The sequence below is a fragment of the Larimichthys crocea genome, chromosome XXII, assembly GCF_000972845.2.
Source record: "Larimichthys crocea isolate SSNF chromosome XXII, L_crocea_2.0, whole genome shotgun sequence".
In the NCBI taxonomy this organism is placed as follows: Eukaryota; Metazoa; Chordata; class Actinopteri; family Sciaenidae; genus Larimichthys; species Larimichthys crocea.
In genome coordinates, this window is record NC_040032.1 from 11828394 (window position 1) to 11852662 (window position 24269).

At 45.8% G+C, this 24269-nt stretch overlaps 1 long non-coding RNA gene across 1 annotated transcript; it reads right to left on the bottom strand.

Annotated features, from left to right (window-relative positions):
* Window positions 1–1333: 1333 nt before the first annotated feature.
* Window positions 1334–7848, bottom strand: LOC113744348 (uncharacterized). The gene is made up of 2 exons (XR_003461465.1): window positions 2410–7848; window positions 1334–1928 (listed from the first exon to the last, which is right to left on the bottom strand). It is a non-coding gene; the product is annotated as an uncharacterized LOC113744348 (long non-coding RNA).
* Between the last annotated feature and the right edge of the window lie 16421 nt (window positions 7849–24269).

Below are 24269 nucleotides of genomic sequence, written 5' to 3' on the forward strand. Positions count from 1 at the left end.
AAAACATCAAAACATGTCGAATGTTTCTGTATTTTGTCCAAAAAGTACAGAAATATTCTGCTTCACAGAGATTATTTCTACTTTTTCCCTCTCTGAATATTCATTCAAGTGTATATATTTACACTATTTCTCCACTGTTATATGTTGTGTTGTTGGATTCAAATAAGTGCTCATGAAATCTTCAGACTGTGGCCTGATGTGAGAAGGACGCAGCCTTAAAGTGTTTCATTTCCTCACTTCAGGGAAACTGGAACAACTGAAATAACAAGCAGGAGCAAACTTGCTAACGGCTCCACACATGACACATTAACGAGCTCTGATTTAATCCTCGCGCCTGCGTTGATTTGATGATCAGAGATAGTGAAACACTCGGAGAGATGGTGAAATCAGAAGTGCTGGCACAAACAACAAAAGCTATAGAACGTCTGACAACAGCTTTCTAACACAGTTAGTCACGGTTAACCAGGAAGCATGTAATCCAGTTAGAAAAGCTATCGCAAGGAGGACTTTTATTTTGAAAAACGCACTCCACAAATGAAATCACTGCAGAGTATCAGTCGGCAACACGACCTCCTCATTAGACGTGACTTAAGAAATGAACTAATTTCACGCCGCTCCTCGATATGTGGAGCTCCGACGCGAAGGTGCTGTGAATGTTTTATGGAAGTGTTGCTGCTCGCAGTGTGGCGGATGATGGGGAGCAGCCAGCGGTGGCCCGGGCTCAGCTCCCGTGCTTTGTTCCCGGATCGTGGGGTTAATGGTTTTCCGTACTGGGTGGTTGCGGGAGGAGCGGAGCAAGGTTTTTTTTTTTTTCTGTGTCGGAAAAATTAGGATGCAGCCTCTGTTGTCAGAGCCGGGGAGCTGTCTGCCACTTTCCCAGCAGCCCTTGGGCCGGTGACAGGGAGATGGATGATATCTGCAGCCTGGCCGCACTGCTCCCCCAACGCACACAAACACACACACACCGACACACACACACACACACACACAGTCTGCTTCTACTTCTCACACACATAAATAGAGCAAACAAAAACACACCGACTCTTTTTCCTCCTTTTCCTACCCTATTCCTCACACACACACACACACACACACACACACACACACACACACACACACTTAGAGAGCATATAAGTATTTGTCTAATACAGCACTGTTGCCTTTGGCAACAAAACCAATATCCTACATATCAAGGGGAATGAAAACCTTACAAGTGAAAACAATGAAAATGAGGCGAAACTGCAGGATTCCTTCGTTGTTTGCTTACATGGAATAAAACATTTCTCAATAACCAAACACACACACACACACACACACTCACACACAGAGAGCGTGATATTTTTTGACCTTTATTGAAATAAGTCACATTTACAACATGAGACGTGGATGTTAAAACATTTTTCTGTCAAATAAAACAGGAGAGAACGATATTTGTAGAGTAAAATACAGAATATTCTAACTCATTAATCATTTAAATAGTAATTACTCGGCAGACTGTGATTTTAATTCAAGAAAACACACTTCTTCTGTCCGTCCCTGCTTTTGGGAGGCTTGAAAATATGTGTGTGTGTGCATTACAGCAGTGTGAAGTGTGTGTGTGTGCGGGGGTCCTTAAAGAAGAGTCCATCCCTCCTTCTCCTCCGTCCTCCCCTCCTGTTCTCGTATTGTCCTTACCTGCTATCCCGCTCCCCGCCATGCTGCTGATGTTCCTGCAGAGCCGGGACCGAATCCAGTGGCCGTGTCACCTGAGCAACAGCCGCCGCATACTAATGAGGAGCTGAGGGGGAAAGGGGAGGAGGAGGAGGAGGAGGAGGAGGGGAAGGGACTGACTCTGCTCCTGTGTTGGCAGGAAACTCCCCCCCTCCTCCACCTCCTCCTCCACCTCCACCTCCTCAACACACCTTTCTTCTTCCTCTTCCTCTGCATCACTATGAAAGAACACAGGGAGAGAGAGAGAGAGAGAATGGGGGCTTTAAAAAAGCGGGAGAAAAACAAGAAAGAGAGGACAAATAAGGTGAGATGAGAGAGAGGAAGGGAGGAGGGTGGAGAGGAAAAAGCAGAACGAGGGCCTGGGTAGGGAGCGAGGCGTTAAGGGAAACATCCATCACTGTTTTAAGTGACTGCAGTGGGATGGAGCTGAGTAAAAGGTCGTCTGGTCTCTTTCTGTGCACAGTGGGCACCTGGGCCGAGCTGAGCTGCTTCCAAATGACTCCGGGCTAATTATCCCGCGCAGGCCGTCTGTTACGGCGGTCTGACACTTTTACTGACTCACTCTACGACTGCAACTGCGCAAAGCAAAACATAGCAGGCGGTCCACGCACCCGAGCACAGTCCTGTCTGAGAGAGAGAGAGACAGACAGAGAGAGAAAGAAAAGATTTTGCAAATTTGTAATGTGTGATCTGTCTTACCTTCAAACGCGGAGACAGACAGACAATCGCCAGGACTCCTAGACGAGAAGAGATAATGACAGCAATTTAGAATGAGCGTGGGAAAATGGAAAACGCACGGAAGGTTTGACCGAGTTCACCGGCGGGAAAACCCTCGGGAGAAGTGCAACAGAAAACTGCAAGCACAATATAAAGCGGGTATGATCCAGAAAACTATAAATATATTTACATCACTATCTGTATTTAAACTCCAGCTTCTTTTGTGCTGTGAACATCAAAGACAGAGAGATGTGTGTCCACGGGAGCCGAGCGGATGCACTCGAGGACACGCTAGGAATTTTGTGGCCGTGACCTGTTTCGGGGACACAAAGCAAACCACCAGAATGTGACTAGGCTAGAACATGTGTGTGAAAGTATGTGTGTGTGTTACAGTTACACTCATTTGAATCTCTGCTACCAAAGAAGGAGGCAGGAAAGTGCAAACTGATTGGGCATCTCTGCCACAAAGTTACAGCGGTTCGGCTGCTCTCGCCGGCCGCGGGGGTTAAAAGCTTTTTTCGCCCGTGGCGACAATGCTAGGCCAGCTATAGGTCACATTCAAGTCCCAGCCACTGGATAGCCAACCTGCAAGACAGAGCATAATTATCCCAGCCAGTTACAGTTCAATAACTCCATCAAGCTGCTAGCCAGATACCAGGTTTCCCTGGCAACGCCTCCGAAGTGAATCACAGATGAAGAGAAAGAAGGGGAGATAAGACCGGACCCGGGGAGTTAGCCGAGCAAGAGGGGTTGGAGAGGTTGGAGGGGGGGTGTACACCTCAAATACCGCCGACACAAACACACATGTGCGATGCCGACACGCGCGCACACACACACGCACACACACACACACAACAAACCAGGTCTGACAGCATTCCAGTTGGCCGTGCTGAGAGACCTCCGGCCTGCCAGGCCATCAGTCCGCTCCCTTTGAGCTTTGTTGTTTGCTTTTTCAATCATCGGCCCACTTTTCCAGACTCGTCTGCTCCATGCCCACGAGGCCCACGGTGGAAACGCTCAGCGTCTCAGCGTCCTTTCCACAGACACCCCCCCCACACCCCGTCCCCACAATCTCCCACAGCACTTACTGTAATCTGAAAAAAAAGTTAATGGAGTTTATCTCTCGTCCCCGTCACCCGGAGAATAGAGAAACTTTTGTGCTTTCGATGCATTCGGGGATAATTACATTGTGAGTGGCACTATGATTTATACCCCTGATTGAATTAAAAAAAAAAAACTAAATTGAATTGGCTTTAGTGCAGACTTTCAGAGGTGAGGGGGGGTCTGGATGTTTCTGATGTGTGTGTCGTTATAGGCAGACTTCTGTGTGTGTGTGTGTTCAGGTGACTGTCTGGCCTCCTGCCGCAGTGTCTGGAAACTCAGACGTCCCCCACCCCTGCCCCCTCCTCTATTCCATGCTGCTCCGCTATCAGGCATACCTGACGCCCCCCTTCATCCACCACCACCACCACCTGCACCTCCTCCACGATAAGAGATCCACTGAACACTAAGCTGCTTCACAAGACAACACAAACTGACAATCAATGCAAGAAACAAACGAAGAAGAGCAAAAAAAACGAGTCCTCCGATTCACTAAATCCAAATGTGTGTGTGTGTGTGTGTGTGTGTGTGTGGATAAATGTTAATCTGTCCTTATTACTTTTATCAGGGAGCGATGTGGCGGCGCAGTGTGTTACATGACCACCTCTGAACAATGGAGTGTAATCTCTGGCGCACACTCGGGTCCATCAGCTGGAGCCTTTGGTTTATCTACACCTATTCAAGGTCTGAATCAATCTTTCCTGCAGGAACTTGAAGAAGACGAGCTGAGTGCTGAAACCACACACACACACACACACACACAGAAACGGCGGACGCTGTTTATTTAGGGACGAGGGACGATAATATTCACTGTGCATTATGTTATTTAGATTTTGGCTCAGGCGCTGCGTTCGTTTACTCGTGCACAAAATCAGTTTCTATGCAGATCTGACTCTCTTTTGTCTGAACTGTCATTTATTTCGATCCGTATCGATCAGGTGTGTAAACAGAACATCAATGCTTCTCTTAAAGGACAATAAAAGACAATATTAAACGCCGCCGTTAAGTAATTTGACCTTGGCGACCACTTTCAAATGAACTGTGATTCAATCTAATTATATCCAAATTAAAACATTTAATAAAAATGAGCATTTGAGAATTACAAGCACTGCTCTTACTCTGAAACAAACCCATTCTCATGTCAAATATATTCACGTTTCAGAAAGTGAAACAACTTAAAGCTCCTCAAGAAATACAGAGGAAGCAGAAAAGAAGGAAACATGAAAGTTAACCTTTGGATTAATGTCGCACAAACATGCAGAGCTGAAATGATTTGCCTTTTTTTTCCTCCTCGAGTCAATAAAACAAACGTATTTTCCAAAACGTCCTTGAAGGAGATTTCCCTCTTCTTTCCCCTGTTTGTGTCAGACGCACTGTAATGTTTAGATGACACACACACACACACACACACACACAAAAAAAAAGATCGACTTTGTTGCTTACTGAGAGCGAGTTTGACTTTGAACAAAGTTTGTATTCCCCATTCAGCGGAGTTACAAACTGGCCGGGAGCTGATTTTTACGGGGTGATATTTATTGGATCCTTGGCGGATTGCTCTGAGCATGCTGCTTTGTTACTGTTGGGGGAGCGGTGAGGATTTCATCAGTGGGCTCGTGTGCTGCCAGACTTTGCTGCGTGTCAGACAGACCCTAATAAAACTGTCTGGCTGTTTTGTGGGCACCAGCTCCGCTCTGGCTGTGCTGCGTCTGACTGCTCAGCACTTGTCGCACTGTGCCTGGCTGTTTGGTATTCATGGGGCATGGCACTCCTTCAGCTGTTGCTGGGGGCTCTGTGGCATAGGCACAGACTGATTAGTTGGCATCGGCATTGTTCACTATGAAACCAAATGGGGAGACGGGGGGAAGAAAATAATTAGGGAGAGAGGGAGACTGGAGACTGGGAGAAAGATGGAGAGGAGGGTATTAGAGAGAAAATCAATTGTTTTGAACTGCATTCCTAATATGGGTAATTTAGCAGAAATTAGGTTTTCAGAAAAGCACGCCGCCTTGGGAAAAATTGAAAGTTTAAAAACCAGGTCAAGCTGTAATTGTAAATGAAGTCACACCTTTGAATGGCATAAAGGAAAAGAACTATTTTCTTCTTTATCAGGCCTAATTTATTGTAATTGCACTTCTATAGTCGCGTTCATAAGAGACCAGTCAAATATTTTCATTTTCTATTCAATGTTCAATCTTGTCTCCTTGCCAGCCAGCCTGTCTGTCTGTCTGTCTGTCTGTCTGTGTGACTCGTCCTACGCCTCCAGTTTAAACGTCGATTTAGACCATTAACCAATTTGGTTGTGAGATCTCGACACAATGGGCGAATTCCTGACGAGAAATTATCAAATTAAGACGCCGAGCAAAAAAAAAAATCAGGCGGAAATGATTAAACATTTTAAAAGAGTGCCTCTGATTTTTATTCAACACGCTGCAAGACGTCTGACTTGAACACAGTCAGCAACTTTTTGCCTATTGTCACTGACTGACAAGTGAAATCCATTTCTTTAAATCATGAATATGATTTTTTTTATTCATATAAATCTGTCTGGAAAACAAATAGCTGCTCTGTATTTGTGATGACACATTTTCTTTAAAAAAGGCTTTCAGGCCTGCTGATTTCATTTCTTTGTAAATTAGTGGATGAAAACTTGGAACTCTGCTTCTTAGGGAAATAAAGTTAAATTCTCATTTTGATTCAGGGTGTTTTAAACTGTCAAACACTTTTTTGATAGCTGCCTGAGAAATGCTGGAAATCATAAACTGGAATTAAAGAGTGTGTGTGTGTGTGTGTGTGTGTGTGTGTGTTAAAAATAAAGTAAATAAATGAGTTAGCTGCAGGCAAAGTTTGCAGATTGCTAAAAAAACTAAACTAGAAAAGTGTCTTTAGTTTTTTACGTTGTGGAAAAAAAAGCAGCGGCGGCAGATGTGGCATCAGTGTCAGTCTGCTCCTGGTGATGGAGGCTCACATATACTGGCTGGGATACTGTGCTGTGCTGGTGACAGGGGTTAATCAACACAGGTCTGGGGTGTGGTGGCTTCTTTTTTTTTGTGTCCTGCCATTTCTAATCAGATCATGTGTTAGTCGGACGGTATTCAAACAAGGATGTTGACACAGAGAGAGATAACAATGTCGGCCGACGACACAGCTCGGCGTAGACGTTTGGTGCGTTTCGGTTTTATGGCGATGACACTGCTGCGACCACGAAAGCCGCCCTTCGTGATCGGCTATGACAAACATGCAGATTCCTTCCTGTGAAGTTCGATCAGGGCTACGATCCACTCACATGACGTGACGGAGGAGCTGATGGGGACAGAAATCCAACAGACATTTTGCTCTTTATTGTACTACAACTACTTCCTCTTCTTCTTCCCTGCCATAAAAATATTTCCACTAATTTGCCACTTTATTTGGTATTTCATCACATTTACTGCGTCATTTTAATCCTATTTATCGAGTGCGGACGCTGCGAACTTGATCTCGTTGTGCTCTCTCTCTCGTGCAAAATGACAATAAAGGCGTTTCTTTTTTCTTTTTTACAGTGAATCAGTTGGTGCTTCATTCCCGACTCCACCCTTGGAACATTCGGTAGAAAAGTCGATTGTGCCCTCCGCCCGCGTCCCAAGAGCCTAACCCGTGATTTTTTATCAAGAGAGCTCACAAGTTAGGGTCTCAGGGAGCAGGTGAAGTACGAGAGTCTACTGAGGAGCCGCAGTCAGCTGCAGGGCACTGAGTGACACCTTTCCCCCCCTCTCTCTATTTCCCTCACACAAACACTGTCTCTTCCTCAACCACTGCCACTTATTAGTACCTTTTACGAGGCATGGACTGCAGTCCAAAAAAAAAAAAACGTCTCTGCGCACAGGACAGAGAAGGAAAAAAAAAAGCTTCCCATGTTCCTCCCTTCCCTCCACTGCAGATAACTTATTTTGTTGAGAAGGCTCAGCTCGATTCCTGCGCACACACAAAGACATGCAAAGACAGAGAGAAACATTTTCAGGCTTTACACGCATTTTTCGAAAAACCCCCACAAGACGTCAGACGACAGCGACAGCGGAAAAAGAAAAAACAGAGCTGACAAAGGGAAGACAAAGAGGTAAATTTGTTGGACAAATCGTCTTCATCGCGGTCGAACCCAGACAGAAGCAGAAGCAGAGGCTCAGACAAACAGACGAGCCTGCACTGCCTGCTCTGTGCTAACTAGCCTTTGTGCTGGAAAAGGAAAAGCCCCCCAGCCAAGCAGCCAGACTCGCCTCTTTGTCCTAAACAGCGTCGACTGATCATCAGTCTACATTTCTCTCTTCCAGGATGGCTTGACCCGGACCCCCTACACACACACACACACACACACACACACACACACACACACACACACACACACACACACCCCCGTCTGGTGTGGACCGACCGATCGTCCGTCCGTTTTCGCAGTGTGACTGATGGATGCAGAGAGCCACCTAGCCAGCCTCAGCCTCCAGCTTTCCACCACAGGGTGCAAGTGCGATAGTGTTCGCACAGATATCAAGTAAAAGAAAACACACACACACACACACACACACACACACACACAGCTTCGAGGCTATCGCTCTGTGGCGAGAACACAGATTAAAAAAAAAAACCCTCCACACTGACTGCAACACCCTCAACGACAGACCCCCCTAACCACCTACCCGGCCGAATTCTGCCGCCATGGCGGCGAGAGCTTGGCGTGCAATAAGTTGTCAGTGTCAAAAAAGCAACAAGCTTCAGTCAGACGTGAAACAGCTTCGATTAAACTGCGAAAAGAAAGAAGAAAAAAAAGAAGAAGAAGAAGCCGCAGAGACGCGGTCGGAAGCCGAGAATCCAGAGATTAAAGAAGTGAATCTTAAACAAAGTGATATCGGTAAAAACATTCCCATGTCATTTCTGCCTGTCATGCACCCAAACACGCCGCTGACTGCTGCCCCCACCCCCCTCCTCCAACCACCCCGTCCCCCCCGATCCTGCCACCAACCAGCCTCACAACTCCTCCCCCTCAGACTAGGAGAAAAAAAAAAAAAGAAAAAGAAAGAATCGGATAGATGTCTCTGACTGTCTCCTTCTCTCTGGGGAACACCAGGCAAAGTGGAGGCTTCCGGAAATGAACGCTCCGCGCCACCCGACGCGTTGCCTCGCACGCTCACTCTTCTGTCTGCCACCAACTATGCCTTTTGTTATCCGCCCTCCGAGCTCGGGGGGATGAGGAGGAACAGAGAGGAGGAAAAAAAAAAAGGAAAGAAAAGAAGGGGGGCAGCGGCGGTAGAAGAAGAAGAAGATGAAGAAGAGGAAGAAGTGGGGAAGAAAGGGGGTGAAAGAAAGAAAGAGATGGAGAGGAGGAGGAGGAGGTGGTGGAGGAGGATGGGAGGATGAGGGGAGGAGATGAAGCCGAGGCATCCGCGGGAAGCTGCAGCCAGACGCAGGTCAGTGAGGTGGGACGCCTGCTTCCCCCCCTCCTCCCCTCCCACCGCCGCCGCCACCACCACCACCACCCAGCACAGAGCATTGCTCCATCCCAGCGCTTGCATTGTCAGCTCCATCTCAGCATCTTAAACCCCCCCCTCCCTCCTCCCGACACACACACCTTCCTCCCCACCACTCCTCCTCCTCCTCCTCCTCTTTCTCCTCCCTGCTTCAGACACCGGGACATCAGCCATGTCGTGACACTGTCATCTACACCCTCTACTTTTATTTTTTTCCACCTCTCTCTCTCTCTCTCTCTCTCTCTCTCTCTCTCTCTCTCCTCTCCCTCGCTTCCTTTTATCGTCACAGGTCCAACGCGATGGGGGCTGCCATCACCGGGAAACAACAAAAAAAAAAAAGAAGAAGAGAGAAGAAAAGAAAAAATAAAAGCCAAAAACATTTGCTGCTGCTGCTGCTGCTGCTCTGCCGCATGCCTCAGCTGCTGCCGCCGCCAACCACCGCACCCGCTACCTTTCACCAACCCACCCCTCCTCCTCCCTCCTCACCCCCCACCCCACCACCGCCGCCCTCCCCCATTTGACCCTTCCAACCCCGAGCCCAGCCTTTCCAGCGTCTCCACTGCCCGTACCACTATCTCCACACTCCCCCCCCCCCCCCCTCCACCTCCTCCGCCCGTCCCCTCCCATCACGCCAGGTCTGTACCTGTCTGCTTGTCTCGCTTGTCTGTTACTCCCTGTCTGCAGCTGCTTGCCCAAAGTGAGATACTGCAGCAGGAGTCTGCAGCGACAGCCCTCGCTCTCTCTCTCTCCTCTCTCTCTCTCTCACACCCTCCATCCAGCCTTTGCTGGTGAACACGTTCCTCCCTGTGCTGATCAATTTCTTCTCTTTTCCAGCGGCGCACACACACACACACACATACACATACACACATATATATATATATACACACACACTGCAGCGAACTGGTTGGCCATGGAGATCTATCCAACTGTCTTGTAACATAGACTGGAACATAAATGCAGCTTGCACTCTAACATGCAAACACTAATCAACAGACACAGCCCGTGATACAAATTTGAGCGCAAACAGTCATTTTGAGACAGACGACACACACAAACATGGACGGACGAGAACTGGCAGCGCATGCAAACCAGAAGACAGATACCCAACACGGCTAGACACAGGACACAAGAGTGTCACTGCAGCGGCTTCGCTCGGCTAACACGCTGTCACACAGACAGCGATGTGGTCAGCGCGAGCATGAACACAAACCAGTCACTGTCACAATATTGTGACCGAGGCTTGAAGGCGAGCGAGCGGCAGGGTAATGCACACGACTGTCCGAGTCGGAGGAGGAGGAGGGAGGGGAGGAAGCAGGCGACTTACACCGTGTCAAAGAACTGCTCCATCACTCCGAACTAGTCTTACGCGTTAGAGCGCGTGACACGCCGTCGAAAAACAGTCGCCGGTTTCGATTCCAGCTGCTGAGCTTTGTCGCACGTCTAAAAAACTAAAAATCTATTTTGGTTATGATGCACATATGTCTAACTCATAAACACACACGCACCACAGACACACACCGAAGGCCTTCACACGTACAGACGCCGTTTCACCATCCCGTGGACTGTCAGCTGTTAAATATAATACGCATAAAGACCTGCTGCATGTGAAACCATCTCAAAGTTAATTTACTTTTCATGCCGTTCTTTAATTTTTCTTGCCAAATAAACATTTTATTCAGATCATTTAGGTTTTAATAACCATTTCACACGCTTTCAAAGGCGTCTATTTGAAATATTTTAATTTCTGTACTATAGGATATTTTAAATCATGAATGCTGTGTATATTATTCTCCTTCTGTCTGAATGAGATCTGCCCTTGACAGCTTGTTCTAATCTCAGAGCTTAATCACCTTCAACACCCTGGATAAATTAGGGTTATGACCCCGCGTGACACCGAGGGGGCAGGGAGAGAGATCTGCAAATGTTATCATTGATTGATTATGCCCTTTAATTCAAATGGAAAACAGCAGCTTTTTTTTAAAAAAACTGCGGCTACAACGCAGGAAAAAAAAAAAAGCAGAACTGGAAAATGTCATTTCATCAAACACGGCGAATGCGCCTCTACCCTTTTTTTTCCTCCTATGGAAACGTACAGGAGCGAGGCGAGCCAAACTCTCAAAGAGATGTCGAAGTAAATCCTGCAGCCAATGTCAAAACCGTGGCCAGGTTGAAGTCTATGGGGGATGGTGGGTCTTCCTAGATTGGCTCGGTGATGGCGGCGGTGACGCAGAGACTGGGGAGGGGGGGGGGGGTTTGCTGTATGCTAAAGCCAGCGGGGCCAGCAGGCGGCCATATAGGTGATCAATCAGCTCCATTACAGCCGTGTCACTGCAGAGTCTGGAGCTGTCGCCGCATCCCGCCCATCACCCTCCACATACACAACATCGCTCGCTTCGTTTCCAGTCTAGACTGGGGAATATAACCCCATCTGCGTGATGAAATTGGTCCACAAGAGCAAAAAAAAAAAAAAAAACGGCGAGACGCAATTCGAGTCTCGCTTCGCTGTTAGGTACCAGTGACACATTTTCAGAGGAGTGTTTGGGAATCGGGGCACACAGGTATCTTATTCGGGTGGGGAGTTTGCCATTGATCAGAGCATAGTGAACCAAGCTGTTGTGACAGAGTTGAAGCAGAATCTAATTCACTTTGCTTTGAGTCGTACGAAGACAGAGCTTTTCAAAGCGCCCCCAAAAATAGGACCGGCTCCATTGTGATTGGTAAGTAGCACGCACAATGAGCCAAGAGACATTATGCAGCAGACAGTTGCAATGACACCATCCACCGTTTTTTTTTTTTTTTCTCCTTTCTCTTTCTACAATAAGCTCAAAATATCTCCACGCAGAGCCCGGAGATGCATATCGGTGCCACAGATGCCAGGCAAGCATCAGACAGGTATCCAAACAATGGACTTATCTCAGTCAGTGCAAGCAGCACAGAATGGGAACATGGAGCACCAGAAGAAGGAGGCGAGGGAGGAGGAGGAGGAGGAGGGGGGGTGAAGGAGGAGAGCGGAGGAGGAGGAAGAAGAAGAGGGGGAGGAGGGAGGCAGGGAATATGTGATGCACAGCGCCTTGCCAGCCAGCCAGCCAGCCAGCCAGCCAGCCAGCCAGCGGGACATTAATGACGATCATGTCTTGTCACACTAGCTGTCGGGCCAGTCAGCAGATCCTGCCCTTGTCCCTGCCCTTCTCCAATCAATGCCATTGATCTGTCCCAGGGGTCAAGGGGCAAGAGCGTATCAATAGGGGGAGAGTGGCTGATGCAGCAGGCGGAGAGGGGCTGACTCCAGACAGATCAATGACACCCCCCGTCTGCCATCGGTGTGTTATGATTATTCATTTGCCATTAACCCGAGCACATTAAGGGAATATGTTTCCTTGGGAAGAAATAGTGCTCGAGGCTGCTCGCTTTTATAGGGAGGAGAGATTTTTATGAGTCGGGGAGGCTAAAGTACCGGTCTGGCCAGAACTGACAGTTTTCTGGTCTGAGACGATTTGTTACTAAGGTCTCCACCCGTCTGTGACGTCAAGAGCAGAGAAGCCAATCTCCGCTCGTGGCCGGTTACAGACGCGAGCGGCGATTGGCTGATTTTACAAGTATTTTGTGTCACTCCGCGTGATAGATTTGGATTGCTCTTGAAACACCTGAGGAAGAGAAAGTATCACAAAGTGTATATTACTCCTGTGAGCTGTGCGGCTTCCAAGATCTCTGAGCAAGATGTGCAATGTGATCAGTATACTGTGCATGTCTACGCCGGAGTTATAGAGAGCTCTGAATCTTTTCCAGGATGAATTAAAGACATGTGGAATGATTAACTGAGAGCTTTGTGTTTTAAAGAACAGCTGAGAGATACATTATTCACTCTTATTTATTATAACCTGTTCATAAAACGCACAGTTCGGGTAGATGGTTCACCGCTTTCGTTGTTTCTCGTTAATAGAATCTGTTGTAAAGGTGACACTGAGTCATTGTCGGCGTTGCCAGCACTTTCTGCGATACATAATTTGGACTGCGGCGTACCAAATTTAATAAAGAGAATCTTTATTTTATTAAATTCCTAAAGTCAGCTGAAGAACCTTGAAACTTTGGGCCTCTCAAAAAGGCTGTTACAGCAGTGGAGACCGATTTTTTTTCAGCGACTTGGACCGCCCCCCCTATCTAATCCCATAATTTATTTGTTCAACCATCCCATAAATGAAGGCCCAGCTGGAACCAATGACTTTTAGCTGTGCTGCTGGGGCAGCTGGACAGGGGAGCGCTGAGGCAGCACGATTCTCAGCGGCGACTTCTTTCCTTTACACATCTGGAAGAACGATCAGGGTTCAGAGGTGAGGAAAGATGAGAAAATCACAGTTCTTAAAATAAACTCCAAGAAAGGCACATCTTGACTCTGCATGCTGTGAAATGTGTGAAAGCCGAGGGAGAGGAAACACTCTTTGTTTTTAGGCAAACTGTAAATGAAGCATACATTCATGAAAAACATTCGTTTTCCATTTTAAAGCACGATGTTCCCTCCGCGTCGCTCTGTGTCAGCAGTTGTTCTGACTATTCTTCATGCGAGTGGGTCAGAGCGGCAGCGGTGTGAACCCTGGGTCGGTTTGAACGAGGCGGAGCGTGATCTTCCGGACATCGAGGGGGGTTGCACAATGGGAGATAAAAGGAGTTCTTGGGTTTCCAGGGATTTACCAGGATCATATTCGCTCACAGAAACCTGTTTGATGACAATGACTCTTGTTGCCGATGCAAGACTGAGCAGGATCACCGGGCTTCAGTGGAGGTGTTAGTATCACTCCAGATTTAATTACGGGTGGGAGATCTAAAAATAGCTGTTTCCAATTAATCCAATTCAATACCTGCGCTGATAGGAAACGAGGAAGGGGTTTTCCAGGGATCAAACCGTTGTAAATTTAAGAAAACTACAAGACTTTGTGAGCGTGGGTTACATTCACTGTAAAATAAATAGCCTCAGTTGGTTTTCTGATGTACAAACAATCTCTTCGCCAAAGGAAATCTTAAAAAAGAGCAAATAAATCATTTCAAGATTGAGTCATAACAACTTTGATTTTAAATTTCAAAGTACAACAACTCGGATGAAACTCTTGAGCATCAAACACGATAAAAAAAAAAAAGAAAGATACAATCGCAGCCTCTTGAAGCCGAAGAACTAATTGGATAAATGACAAAGGTTGCAGTAAGGTGGTCCACTCAGCCCCGGCCCTAAACACAGCGAAAGCGGTGTCATCCATCAAACCGAAAAAACACTGTCACAATGATAAAGAACTATAGCTGAAATTACAACAACGCTCCCCTACTCAAGCTGCATTTCAAATCAAAGTCGCCCTGAAGAGTAACAAACTGTGGTGAAGCTGATCTGCAAGGCCATTTTTCTCCCGTGTTGGTGCTTTGGAGGCATTTTACAAGCCGTGGCTTAGCGCCAAGGCGTAGATGAAGTCAGACGCATTCAGCCTAGTGGACAAGTCTACAGTAAACAGAGACTTCAGTGTCGCCGAGGCAAGCTTCAACCTGAAACTAGACCTCATATCACAAATGCATCATTGTATAGAGCCGCGGACAATATATCACAAGGCCCAGAGACGACGTATAAACAGTCAGCGTTTCCCACGCTGGGAAACCTGCAATATTACTGAGGCGGCTCGGGGGAAAACAGCTTTAAATACAGTTAGGTGTGACGATCAAACCTCTAAATCCCCGAGAAATCTATCTAACCTGAGTGAGCTGTGGAAAAAATATTAAAATGTAAAGCGCAAACGGCAGCGCTGTAAAACCACGGGGCATGGATGTGTTAAACAGAACAAGTCAGATTTATTGTAATTATTTGATTTCATACTTTTTGTGTTTATGTCGAACCATCTGTGCATCATAATGTTTGGCACACAGCTCGCCGTGAGACTGATTCGAAAAAGACGCACACACACACACACGCTGACTAAACAGGCTGAGGTGTAAAACCAGGCCGCGAAGACGGAGCAACAGTTTGAAAAGCAAAGCCGTCGCCGTGTGAAATAGGTTCCACCACACAATTACGCCGCAGCGAGAGGAGGAAAAAATGGCAACTCCAAATATAAGACGGTAAATAAAGCACACTTAGAACATTTTAACACATCGCGGTCGTGGTGTACAAGCGCAGCTCGGGGGAAGTCTTCGCAGAGTAAAATGCCACGTCGTTGGTTCAACAGTCTAACGTGTCATTTGTCCCATTTACTTGCATAAAAACTGCACTTATTCCTCACATTCATCACGGAGAGGACTTGATACGTGGGAACTTAAGAGACAGATAGAAGAGGAAGAAAAACAGCTCGTTTATTTCTTGTGTGTTTTGCAGTTAAAGGCCGTAATGCAATCGATGCGGCGCGGTTACTCCGCATTATGTCTAAAAATACTGTATATGTCAAGCTAAAGCTAATTGAAGGTTTTGAGCCGCAGCGGGCAGGCTGACCACGGCGAAAGGTCAGCTACAAGACGAGAACCTCAGACGGGCAGACATTACATTAATACGAAAGACCGTTAACGCGGCAACGCAGGGGCATTATAAAATGCAACGGCGTTGGAAAATCTCTACACTGCATGCTGCATGACAAGCGAAACAACTTTCTCTACAGACTGATGTCATACGTGTACTCCAAGGAAAGCTAGAAGGTTGTACAGTTAACTCCCAGGGTGTAATTCTAAACCATACAACCTACTACCTCAACCCGGATGCACACATTTTCAACTCCCCTCCTCTATTATGGAAGTAAATCATCCTCAAATGACTTTGTCCTACTTATCTAACAAAAGGCGTCACGACTGTCATCATATTTCAGGTTTGAGTTAATGTAAGGTGTCACAACTGCCGGGATGTCAGAGCAAGATTGGTTTTTAACACGTACTGCCAAGGGATTTTTATATATACACAGTATATTACAGGTATTATTTATATATATTTATATATGCACATAAGCAAATTTGAATCATTAAAGCAAAAAAAAGGGAAAAAAGGGTTAAAAGACGACGTTCACACCACGATGACAAAGACCCACAGAGGCGAGCTTGTGCTGTCAGATTTGCCACAAGATCGGATCTACGGGTTTGTGCCAAATGGTTATGGCCAAAGTATCAAAATAACTTAATGAAGGGGGATTAAAAATGGAGCACTCTATCATAGTGTGACAAAAAGCTCTGAAAGTGACTGTGTGTGTGTGTGTGACGTGTCTCAGACGATGTCATTTGGAGAGAGGTGCCAATCAAACAACAGCACCTGACCTCAAAACTTCGTGAGTTCAGAGTGGACGTGTTCACACGCAGAGCGAGGGCGGCCGGGTTCGAAAAGTCCGCGGCGACTTCACTTCGGCTGTCGTTTAGAGGAAAAGAAACAAAATAAACGGCATCCTTTGTTCGAGATTCACCCCAAAATATGAAAGTTCATCAAACAGATGGTGAAAGGATTGTGATAACTTACCCTTCATGGAAGTGTCTCGCTCATGGTGAGGGGAGGGTGTTTCGCTGCCCGGGGGCCAATTTTTTTAGTTCATCTCTCTAAAAACAGGAAAAAGAAAGTTTGTTTTTTTTAAAATACCACACCGTGGAATGCGACTGCTGTTTTACTCGCAGCACAATCAGTAAACTGGGAGGAAAAAGGACGAGTGTAACGTTACAAAACATTCCAGTGACTGTTCGGACAACACCGGATCCAAACGAGGAAGGGGAAAACACACAAACAACACAAATGAGTGTATATTCTTAAGTTTGCCGTGCCTCGGTTTGGGAGCGTCACATGCCTCGGCAGTCACCAGATATGAAATTAAGTCCATAATAATAACAATCCTAACTCTGTTGTGGACTGTTATCCCCCCCTGGCAGGATTGCCATAGCAGTCCTCGTCCTGGCCGGCAGCAATGTGGCTGTGGTGAGAGGTTAGCTCAACTTAGCCAAGACCGCAGATAGCAGACAGCAGAGCCTGAGAGGGATGCCAGTGTAATCAAGCATGCCACGGTCAGCTACCATTAACCGTGCCAGTGCCGGAGAGCCGCAAAACGACGGAATATTCCTCCGGCCGCAGTGCGACAAAGGAAAGTCTGAAGTGAGGAGAGAGTGAAAATGCCACTTACCCAGGTTTCTACTCTCCTCTCTGATTTATCATGTCTACTTTTCTCTATCCACACTTTCTACTCTAGGTGTGAGCAATGAGCAGCGAGCGTTGTTTTGGGTCTTTCTTTCTTTCTTTCTTTCTTTTTTTTTTTTTTGGGTAATGAGAAGGATAATGAAAAGAGCGAGGGGCTCTTCTGACAATACGGGTACAGTTCAAGCGATGTGCTGTCCGCCATTTTCTCCGAAACAAACATGAACAAGAGAAGAAGAAGAAAAAAAACTGTATAAAAGCGATTAAGCTGGCGTCATTATTCAAAGTTTCCCCATTTTCTCCCTCTCTCTGTGTCTCTCTCTCTCTCTCTCTCGCTTTCGGTGTCGCTCTCTCTCCCTCTCTCCTTCTCGCCTGGCACCATTACAAAACCTTGGCTGGAAAGATCACATGATTTCCTACCAGAAAGCCACAGCATTCCCAGTAAGTATTCTGCTGACATTGTGAAGACATCTTTTGTCTAAATCAAAAACGTTAGCCTGGCCCCCCTAAAAAAAAAAAAAAAAAAATCTGGCACCTTCTCGGATGGGGAGGAGGAGGAGGAGGAGAAGTGGTGGTGGTGGTGGTGAAGGGGTGGAGAGGGGCAGTGTAAAGGGTGGTGTTAGGAGTCATGGCAACCTCCACATGGCGGGCTGCCAAGCACCCCGAGGTGGGGAGAAGTAGGGGCTAATATGGTGTCGAGCAGGAATGCTCAGTGCCGTCCAAAGTCAACTCTGTGGCATGCTGGTTGCTTAAGATTTCAGCTCGGATGCCAGATTTTTTTTTTTTTTACAGGAAATACAAAAGACTGGATGCACGACTAACTAATGACAAGCACGTACTGTTCTTCCCGATTCAAATACGACTGGAATAAAGTCGACTGCTTCAGAACGTCAGTGAATTAACGTGGCTTCGTTGGCGATAGAGAGACGAGATGCGAGGGACTATGGGTGGATAAAAATGGCGAGGAGACGAGCTCAGGCTTACAAACCAGGATTCGAGTCTCTCGTGTATCAACAGCACACAGACGTGTTCTCCCATGCCGCACGCTCATACAGTTCAGCCAAAACGGTAGCCAAACCCCGATCAGGTGGTCTGTTATAATAATAACAACAACACAAGCGTATGTCATGGACCTGTGACTTTTGATTGAAGTGGAATAACTTCGGCAAAAACCTGTTTGATATTTGTCTTTTTTTCTCGCCGTGTTTCAATAGGAGAAATGTTTTTGGTCACACGTAATCAAATCATATTTTTGTTTCCACAGCTGATACGAGTTTAATGACAGTATAATCACATATATCAGGCGCGTCCATCACATCGGATTACGACCGTTAAATGCAGAACAAGAATCGAAGTGGCTGTTGGGAAAAGAGGAAGGTTTAAGACGTTCTTTGTGTATATGTGAACAGTTGTGTTTGTTATTTATTATATGATTTGTAGATAATCTTTGTAGCTGCTGCCAGAAATGCCAAATCAAAACAGATTGTATTTTAGTTTATCGAAAAAAGAAAACACATGCAGAGGAAGTGAATCATAATGGTTAGAGAAGACAATAAAATATAAGCAATCGTGTGCATAAACCATAAAATATTCATCCGAAATCCATCCGTCTTGTGTTCTCGACCGCAGACTGGTGTGGCGGGCAGGACGAGCAGAGGCGCGAGGTCTCCTTTTTCCACGGTGGTGAACGGACGGATTCAAGCAGCACAGCCGCATCGCGCCAGTTAAGTTGTTGTTGTTTTTTTCATGTCATGCACGACGAGGCCACAGAAGTTGGAGGAGAGAGGCAGGAAAAAAAAAGTTTGGAGATGCATGCGAGTTATGTCGATTATATTACGTGTGGTCGACACCCCCCCTCTGCTGCAAAGTAACCACGCGAAGCTCGGCGTTTCCCCGCACGTCGAACCGGTCGGTTATATTGCAACGACAAGACATGTGACGTGTCATCGCGAGGGTTAAAACAGACCCCCCTTAGATCTCGAGACAAAATGGCCACGCAGCCCTCGGTGCTGCTGCATTTAAACAGACTCGCAGCTCCAAAACATTCTCCCACCGAGAGGGTCATTTCATATCCTGAAAGGCAGGAGGCCGGGGTCAGAGTTCAAATGAGAATAGAGGGGGTGGCAGAGGACTTCCCCTGGGGATATACCATTGCACAGCAGACAGGGGTGGAAAAATCAGACAGACTACTCGACCTGGCAATACATAATATGTGGAAAATCTATAGTCGGTTGGGGGGCAGGGAGAGATAGAGGTGGACATAAAAAAACACATTGGATGTGCAGAGATATGGAAAAGCTGATCTCACATAAGGCCGGTGTGTTTCCGTAAAAACAACACATCGGGATGGTCTCTAACGTCGACACCAACGCTGAGATACACTCGTTTTTTAATGACAATAAACATGTACATAAACGCTGCGAGCTGTTCACTTGACAATTGGCATTTTTAAGAGTCTAACACATTGTGTTATCTTTACCAAAAAAAAACACGTGCACACCGGCAGCCAAAACTCGATAATTTGTGCTATTTTATTCTCCACAGGCACCTCCAGAGACAGGGTGTTATTTTGGGCTCAAAGCTCTTATCTCCATTAATTTAATGTTGCCTCAAGCCGTGACAGAAAAACAGTCAACAGGTTAATCCAGACACAAGTATACAGTTCGGTTTAATGAGAGACATACCCATCCAGCCTTTTCATAGTGTTCGGGTATGTGAGTCGACTTGCCAAGGATAAAATAAAACAATAATAAAAAAGAAATGCTGAAATCTGAATATTTTGGATAACTCTATTTCCAGAGTTATTTTGCATATTTGAAAAGAAGAAATTTGCAGACTATGATTGGCAACAAAAGAGAGACACACAGAGTGAACTGTTTCCCCTCCGTACAGAGGCCTGGCCTCACCGTGCCCTCGTCTGCCCCCTTCTTCCTCAGCATCCGTCCACTTGCAGAGAAAAAACACGACTTAGAACAAACAGGATTTAACAACACCAGGAGGTAGGTGCAAAAAATTAGAACCGAGAGAGAGTCATGACACTGAAAGACGATGCATTAGATACATTTTATTGCACCATTAACATTAATTATGGAAATCTACTCGAGAGCCCTGCGATGCACGCAGAGCAGATCAGCCATCTGTGTGTAAACGCTCCAACGAAATACAACGCGACCCGGTGCAAAAGTTAAAAATGAAACTCAGTCCTGAGGAAGCTCCGGGTTGTTTTTTAAGATGCAGGGCGATGCTTCCCGTTTCAGAAGAGAGAGCTGTTAATGCTCACAGATAAAATATAAACACAGACTTCATAAAAACTGTAATGAACGCTAATGCTAGAAACTCAGAGTGCAATGTTGCTTTAAAAGCTAACAGAGCTTTGCCATGCAGCCAGCCAGGCGATGACTTTGCCTGACCCACCTGTCTGTTGATCCTGCTGCCTAGCACCAGACTAAACACTGAGATTTATACCGAGGCTTATTGGCTGCAGCTGACTAACCGAGAGCCAATCGGCGCGCAGGGAGGGATGGATGGAGGGCAAGAATCAGACTGTGTGAGTAGAAGGGAAGAGGAAGAGGTTGTGCAGAGACAACCAAACCCCAAACAAGAAAGCACCGCCATGACAAAACCTGCACCAACCAGACACGACGGATTCAGCATCTTCCTTTGATAGAGATACAGGCAGGGTTTTGTTTTTGTTTTTTTATTATTGCTGGGCGATCAAATGTTGATCCATAACAATAACAATGTAAAAGGGCATCTGTTTCAGAATGGCACTGAATTGATAACCTGGCTTCAGACATAAGGTGGCTATCAGACCGTGCTTTTTACCGTCGCAAGAAAGGGGGATCAATACCTAATGAATTCCAAACGGCAGAGTTTCAGAAACATAAATGTATCCTACACACACGAGTGCATGAAGTAACCTCCACGGATCGATGAATATGACATTACACACAGCCAGAGGAATGCATCTTCTTAATTGACCTGAGCATTTTCAAATTAATTCAAACGACAATTAAAATGGATCGGACTGCGTGGCACCTTCGTCCTGGAACCTCCACAAGAGCTTTTTTTCTTTTCTTTTATTATTTATTTTATTGTGTGTTCGCTTCACCTCATGACCTGGCCTTGTGTTTTAATTACTGCTGTCCCCTACAAGGCAGCTCAGGCAATGCGACAAAAAAACAACGGAGAAATGAAAGGCTCAGAGATAAGGTTAAATCAAATGTAATTAAAACAACAACAACAAAAAAGGAACTAAAGATTCTGCAGAAAAACATTCAACGTGTTTTTATGTGACAGATGCATCTGCTTATATTCTGAATTTTCATGGTTGAAGGTAAAAATACCACTGGCCAGTTTTTAAAAATACAAACTTAGGTTCTTACACATGGAGGAGTTGTTTCTTTTTGAGGTGAGTTAATATCATCATTTGTAACGTTAACGCCCAAAAATTAACACCGAGAACATTCCTTTGTGATGTTTGGATAAATCCTCGCTCGCTCTTGACATTATCGTAAAAAAAACAACATTTCATCTGCGGGCTGAAACAGAGCAGCGTATTACTGCTGTGAGTTCATCTGAGATGTATAACACAATAATAAAAAAAAAGCACGTTGGGCTCATTCATAACACTCGAGACACAAAAAAAAATGATGCCACTACTCCTTATGAATAAAAAAATCACGTCGAGTGTACACTCAAATATCAGTTTGAATCTGTTCCATCTCCAAAAGGTTACTCAGTACACAGACCCCATATCAGCCACGCTGCCAAGCCGAAAGCCACTTTCCTGCTTCCATCTTAGCGACAGGTGTGTAAATTTCAAAGAAAGTCAGAACATTATATGGCACAAATAATGTTCCGCCGGCTATCTCCAGAGGAGCGGACCATAATCGACTACATTAAGGATGACTGCTCATTTAGGAGGCAGAGACGGCAGTTATCATAATGATACCTTTTTTTCCTCTGTGCGTCCTTACCAGATGCTTTCCCAAAGATAATCCCTCCGCACAACCTCTCATTATCAAAGCAATCTCCTGACAATGGGGAGAAGAACACTGGAAATTACGTGAATTAGTGTAGGACTATGGAAAAATGATTGCAGATTCAGGACTTTAATTAGGCTCTCGCAAAAACAATCAGACACAATTAGGAGGTACCAGTCAATAAGCTAAAACTCATAAGCAAAGAGGAGATGAATTAATATTTGATGATTTTTAAATGGCTATCTGAGCTCAGACGCCTTTCACTCACAGTTGGGTACTAGACGGTGGTGTCCACAGCTCCGACTGTAGCTAATAAAAGCAGGTGACTTGCAGGTAAATCAGCAGGTGAATCAGCGCTGCCTTCCAATGAAAACGACCATTAGCTTGTAATTGAGTTCCTAAGCACCGTCTGTGCGGCTCCAAAAAAACCTGCTCTGAATTCACAAGACGTCCATAAAGCAGCGCGCGGAGGTCAAACAACAACTTTCGACATAAAACTTTTCACGGAAACGAGCTGTTTCGGGTAATGCCCGAACCCGGTAAGACTGTTCCATGTGTTAATAAAACGGAAATGAAACATTAGCTTCCATCAAGCTTTATAAGACAGGGAGCCTGGGAGGATAATTATGATTTACGGTGTCTGGTTATGTGAAATAATCATCATTGTTGTTTAGAGGATATTACCTACATTAGTTCTGGTTAACATCTGATATGTAAAAACTCCATTTCAGCCAGAGAGTCATATTAAAGTAGAAGATTTGTGACTGAGAACATCTGTGCGAGCTGATTGTAAGCCAGCATTCCTGCGAATATTATAAAAGTTATATTTTAATAAGCTTTTATCAAATTCTGCCTGAATTAAAAGGAAATATTTGGAGGAAATAGGCAAAAAGCTCATTTGGATTTCATAAATAACTTCACAGTAATGTGGAATTCAAACCGAGTTACTGACCTAAATTGCTTCAGACGCTCATAAACAAAGCGGAAATCTTTATCCGTTCATGATCTTTCCTAAATAAGTCTAACACAGACACGCTGCAGACGTCAGTGGAACTGACAAGTGTGCAACACTGTATCATGTACTGGATTTATTCTGCTAGTCCTCTATGATCTCCAGCACACACCCCAGGTCCATAAACTGTATCATACTTGTAGATATGTATGATACCATAGATCAGGGCTTACAGCATGAAATCACATGCAGCTGGTCAAGACAATAAAGTCAGGCATCCGTCCAAAGTTCACGTTCGGAATTAAACCATTCGTCTTTAATTATCGTTTCTGCAGTCAGCTTGTAAAGAAGCGTGAAATATCCTCACATGGCCAGGAGGGATGTTTGTATGTGTGTGTGTTTGTATAGGTGTGTGTGTGTAGGGATGAAAACACGTGGCTCCTCTCATCACCCCCCCCTCCCAAAAAAAAGCCATGTATCCTCACAGCCTTGACTTCCAGAGCACATGTCAGTCAGCCATGATTGCAGGCAGAGCAAACGGGATGGGACAGAGCGGGGGGATTATAAGGCAGCCTGGTGTTTCCACTGGGGTCTCCCCTGCTGGGCTACATGGTCCCAGCTCCCTTTGTCTGCAGTTAACCCGTTAAATCCCGTGGAAGAGCCCATTCACAAATGTGTCACACACCCCGGGGGTGCATTTTGTGTGGAATAATGATCTTAAAGGGGTTACACAGCATTGTCACTGATTCCTACCCCCCCCGCAACACACACACACACACACACACACACCCCAGCACCCCGCGACACACACATTCATTTGTTTCCTGGGGTGTTTGCAGTTTAACTTATTGTCAACTCTTTGTCTCGCAAACACCTTCGAACGACGTTCCTTCAGAGGATGCCCCGGTGTGGTCTGATGTTAAAACCGACTCCTTTACAGATGTGGTTTAAAAAATATACTGATGTTTGCACTTTACACATGACTGTTACACCACGTGGATGCACGCCGGTATGTCGTATCTGAGCAGCACAGACCAGGCACTTCAGCCTTTCTCCTGTGGTGTTGTGTCGAGCATACTTTGGAGCTGACTACATCCCGACCGTGTGTGTATTTGTGTTATAGACAGAGATAGAGAGCGCACACGCGGGAAATGTTGCGGGTTCACTTAGATAAAGTGTAATTATAC